We start from the raw sequence: 6,000 nt of genomic DNA on the forward strand, positions 1-6,000 counted from the left end.
ATAAATCACTTCCTATCATTTTAACCACAGGAAGGAGAGGTTGTTAGCCAGTTATACGTGATTTAAATGTCTGACTGTGGCTTCTATTACAAACAAAAATTGTGAAATACACTCATCCACCATCATAAACTTTTGACTATTTAAAAACAAACACATAATAAAACTTTTTTCTTAAGCTTAAGTTTAAAAACAGGTGTAGAGGGCAAAGAGGTTTGCTAATGTTGAACGCAGTTTTTCAGTACACACGGACAATTTGTAGCGTATGTTGGATAAGATTCATTTTTTAAGCAAAAACATTTACTTCCTCTTTGCAGAGAGTAGACACAGAATTACCTGAGAATCTGCCCAAGGCACTCTTTACTGGATTAGTCATTTGACTCTGGATGGAAGTCAGGGTACCCTTCACACTATCAAGAGACTTAACTAAAGGGAAATTAAGGTTCAGGGAAAGCTAATGGCCTGGAGAGAGTGGTCAGATCTCCTTTGTCATAACAGGGCTTAATTATTGCCTTTGCCTTCGGAATGTTTTTCTACTATTACGTCTCCTTTCTGAAGAAGGCAGAGAAGGTGGGATAAAGGCAGCTGTGGCGAGAGGTTTGTGTGAGAGTGTGCTCTCCACCACCCACACGTCTTTAACCAGTGTGGGCTGACTTCCGGCTGGCTGGCCACTCTCAGCCTCCAGCCTGACTCACCCTGTGCTTGTAACCTCGTCATAGCCCCTGTCTTTGCTTTCTGTGTCCCACAGTCAGCGCTGCCCCCACTCCTGCCCAGTTCATCAGTATTGGGCAGGAGCCACAGTCCTGTGGGTCTTCAGTTGCTAGGAATTAGAAGAGAACATGGCAGCCATACCTTACCTCTTTCTTTTACTGATGATGGAATTAACCCAAGGAGATTGACTGCCATGCAGTCACATCCGGCACAGGGACACACGTCTTATCCTCCAGATCTGTGTCCTATTGATCCCCTGGGATCACACTGCTACTTAGCTACGATTCCCCCACTGGAGGACCCCCCGCCCTGGAATTACTGGAGTCCTATTCAAGTCATTTACCCTTGGGACAAGTACAGCCCAAGTGCAAACTGTCAAATAGCTCTCTTGTTAGGGAAGATGGCTGTAAGTCAGGGTGCTGCAGGTATGGGACTCTTGTTGAACAAGAGATGAACTTGAGATGACAAGAGTTTTTTCTGGGGCACAGGATGTTAGCCTAGGGCCCTGCTATAAGAGTAAAGGTCAAGCCCTTTGTCACCATTTCTTCTGTGAAAGTCCTCCCTCCAAATCTGCCCTGACACCAGTGCCCACCTTCAGCTTTCGGCCCCTGAAATGCTGGTCTGTGCATCTTTAGAACACCGAGGGGGTACCAGTATCTCTGACTATATTTGGCTTTGTGCTTCTTGGCTAAGACCTGCTCCATAGAGACGAAATATGATTATTGGTACTTTTGGGCCATTAAGACTTCCAGTTGTATTAGCTGTTCAGCCCCTTTTAGCCTCTCTTGTCCTGCAATATCTTCATTACCTGGAGGAAGGAAAATGGACTTTTAATTCTACGTAATACCATATTACTGACAACTCCACCTGGATTTAGGCGGAATTAAATTTCTTTATAAACAGTTTATATTCTGAATTGGCCCATTGACTTCCCCATATTTTTTCTGTACTTAGAAAAATCAGAAACTAAGCTATATTTTTACCTTCTTCTCCTGGAGGTTTCCAAAGAAAATTCTACATGTGTAGGCCACCAGGTACCAGTAATGGACTGAAATAAGGAGCTTTGGGAAAATAGAGCCATTATTGTGAGAATTAATCTCCATGTTTTCACTGAAAGTTGTGAGGAGACCTTAGCTGGAGGAGACAGATTCTGAGCTCCCTATCAGCAAAGCCATTCACTGATGACTTCTCATGTGGGGAAGACTGTCAGGATTCTGGGAGAGTCTTGATTTAAATTAATTTCCAAGTTGTCTATTGGATTCCAGAAGATGCCATAGGTTATTCTGTTAAAGGAAGTACTAACCATGCTTTTTTTCCCCATCTAAATTATATTTAAAAATTAGATGTCAGAAGACTTGTTCAAAACACATGACATTCCATCCATCAAAACACAACAACACAAAACACTTTTGTTGGTTCACTGTTAAACTGGCATGAGTGTTCCCTTTGATGATCACTGATTTAGGTTATATATCCTACATCTCAATTTCAATATATATTAATCATGCTTTTCCATGCATTTAGGGCACTAAACCATCATGTTATGCAAACTCACTTCCCAAGATGTATAGCAGATAGAGGAAGTTTAACCAGAAAAATGAGATGCTGTGGTACTCAAAGTATGTCATGTATAAATGAACTAAAATAGGAATACTTTGAAGAGAATAATAATAATCACAGTCTTTGGTTTCTATAAAAATTACTCAAGATAAACTATACATTTTGAGGTACCCTAACTCATTATCTCCCAGATATTATAGCACCTGGTCATCTCTCTCTCTCCTTGCTACAGTATACTTGTAAGAAATCAGGTTTTTCATATTCTAACACTGCAGGAAAACCAAAATATGGGCATGTGGGGTGTTTTTAAAAATTTTTTTAAAAAGATTTTATTTATTTATTTGACAGAGAGAGAGAGATCACAAGTAGGCAGAGAGGCAGGCAGAGAGAGAGGGGGAAGCAGGCTCCCCGCTGAGCAGAGGTCCCGATGTGGAGCTTGATCCCAGGACCCTGAGATCATGACCTGAGCTAAAGGCAGAGGCTTAACCCACTGAGCCACCCAGGTACCCCTGGGCATGTGGAATTTTGCAGAGTTGTTGGCATCCTGGGATTTAGTATAATGAAATGAATTAAAATTCCTGGCTACTTACTGCCTCTTGGAGCAAGTTCTTTGACCTCACTAAGCTTTTGTTTCCTCCGTTATAGAATGAAATATCAGTAGCAGATTGTTCAAAGTGTTGTCCTGCAGGTCAAGTGTAGTATGTTCAGTGCAGTGCCTGCTGTGTAGTAGTGGCCGTTGCACATAGATCCTTTTGCTACTCTCTATGCTGACCCTTGTATCAGGATCGAATTTAACAACATCATTCTTCCTTCTAGCAGCATATTACAAAATTAGAATTTTTTATTTCCTAATTTCTTTTTTGTTCCGTTAAAAAGTTGACGAATCTCAATTAAGTGTGGGATCAGTTTTTACAGCAACTCAAGCTAGTATTTTACCTTAACTCTTGTTAGGATTTAGGAGTGTCTTTTGGACAAATAATCTTGGGAAGTGGTCAGAGAAACTAATCATTTATCTCTGTGAAGATTTAAAAATTACTAAATATAATAATAAGAGACTGAAAATGACTTTTCTATATCTTTCTATACCATATTCAATTTAAATAGTCTTATATACTTAGACAATTAAACGGATTTTTTTCTTTTTGCTATTTTTAAATAGGGGAAAATTTGTAGAAGACCAAATTTAAAAACTATATGGGTTGAAAATCCTTTCTGACTAGAAAATAGACCCTTAGACTTAAAGACATAAAAAATATGACTCATACATTGCCAGTAAGACCATAAGACAGTTCAGCCACTGTGGAAAATAGTGTGGTGGCCCCTCAGTAAGTTAAACATAGAATTACCATATGACCCCGCGAATCTACTCCTAGGCATACACTCACCCAGATTGGAAACAGATGTGCAAACAGAAACTGGTACACGGATGTTCATAGCAGTCCTATATGCGCAATAGCCAAAAGGTGGAAACAACCCCAATGTTCACAAAGGGATCACAAATTGTGATGTATTCACACAACGGACTATTATTCAGCCATAGAAGGGAAAGAAGTGCTGATACATGCTACAGCATAGATACACCTTGAAGACATATGGGAAAGAAGCCCGACATGAAAGTTCATATAATGTGTGATTCCATTTATACGAAGTATCCCAGATAGGTCAATCTGTAGAGACAGAAAGCAGATCAGTGTTTGCCCAGGGGCTGAAGGGAGGCAGAGGGAGTTTGATTACTTCGCGAGCTGGGAGTTTCCTTTTGTTGTGATGACTCAACTTGACAGTGGCAGTGTTGATGACCTTGTGAATGTGCCAAAGGACACTGAACCTCCCACTTGGGAATGGTAAATTTTTATGTTATGTGTATTTATTACAATCAAAATCCAGAAAATTGCCCCATGGTACCCCAAGATACCTATTTGTGAAAAACCTTTAACTGGAGATGTGCTCCCAAATGATTGCCCTTTGATCCAATGGCCAACTCACCTAAATTGCTTTTTGGCCAAATCATTTCCTACTAAACTACAAAGGGCCCTTTTCCAGCGAAATGGTCTGGGCATTTTTGCTCCAGCCTCCTGAGCTGGACTTGACGGAAGGGCATTTGATCAAGATAAGAAATTTGTGTTTGAGAAGCTGTAGGGGCACCCAGTTCCCAATACACACATCTTATTCTTATTCTTTCCATTGCTCTCTTCCTGTTTTCTTTTCTCCTCTCCCTCTATGCCCTTTCCCTTAGTTCTTGCTTTTATTTCAACTTTCCAGGAAGAGGGAAGAATGTTCTCCTGGTGGTACTAAGAGTTTGGTTTGGTTGGTGGTCTTGCTCCTTTGTTTGGTTGAGACAACCTAGTCCTTAAAAACACGCCTGATATCCTGAGCTCTGATAAAGAATCCCACAGGTTTGCCTTCATGCCAGTATGTGTGGTAAAGACAACTTTCTTCTTAAAACAACAGCAGGAAGTTGCCACTATTTGTTGTCTAATTTTGGTCAATTCTTTTGATAATTTGTTGTCAAATAGCTTTAAAAGAGATGTCTTTATCACATTATCCCTGAAAGTAATTTTTTAAAGATTCAGCATGATTGATATTTAATGTGAGAGAGTATGAGTACTAGGAATGTTGGACTGTAATTTAAGAAATATATTATTATTTACCAACAAAGTATTGACTTTTAAAAATTGAAGGGCAGGTTATAAACCATATAATGAACCATTTTAAAATGCATAATTCAGTGGCATTTAATGCATTCACAGTGTCATGCAACCATTGTCACTGTCAAGTTCCCGAGCATTTTCATCGCCTCAGATGGAAACCTCCACTCACTAGGTAGTCATACCCCCTCTGCTTCCCTTCAGCCCCTGGGCAACTAGTGATCTGCTTTCTGTCTCAATAGACTGACTTATCTGAGATATTTCATATAAATGGAATCACACAATATATGAACTTTATTTATTTTATTTAATTAATTTATTTTTAAATTTCTTTTCAGCGTAACAGTATTCATTGTTTTTGTACCATACCCAGTGCTCCATGCAATATGTGCCCTCCCTAATGCCTACCACCTGGTTCCCCCAACCTCCCACCCCCGACCCCTTCAAAACCCTCAGGTTGTTTTTCAGAGTCCATAGTCTCTCATAGTTCACCTCCCCTCCCAATTTCCCTCAACTCCCTTCTCCTCTCCATCTCCCCATGTCCTCCATGTTATTCGTGTAAAAGTGTTCATGTACAAGTGTTTGTAAGATTCATCTGAATCATAGCATGTATCAACACTTCCTTCCTTTCTATGGCCAAAACATAGTTTGTTGAATGGATATACCACAATTTGTTTATCCATTTGTCCAGTTAAAAGACATCTGGATTATTTCACGTTTTGGCTATAGTGAATAGTGCTGCTATGAACATCCACGAAGGAGTTTTTTTTGAGTATCTGTTTTCAGTTCTTTTGGATATGTACCTAGGAGTGGAATTTCTGGATCATATGGTAAGTTTGTATTTAACTTATTGAAGAACCACCAAACTGTTTTTCACAGTGGCTGCCGCGTGGCAGTCATGAATGAGAGTATCTATTTCTCCATATCCTTGCCAGCAGAGGTTGTTCTTCCTTTGTTTCATGATAGCCATTCTGGCAGGCATGAACGAGTGTCTCATTGTCGTTTTGATTTGTATTTCCTCTCCCTTTCTTTCTCTTTATCTCTTTCTTCCCTCCCTTCTTCGCTCCCTCTTTACCTACCTACCTTC

The sequence above is a fragment of the Mustela lutreola genome, chromosome 5 (assembly GCF_030435805.1).
Source record: "Mustela lutreola isolate mMusLut2 chromosome 5, mMusLut2.pri, whole genome shotgun sequence".
Classification (NCBI taxonomy): domain Eukaryota; kingdom Metazoa; phylum Chordata; class Mammalia; order Carnivora; family Mustelidae; genus Mustela; species Mustela lutreola.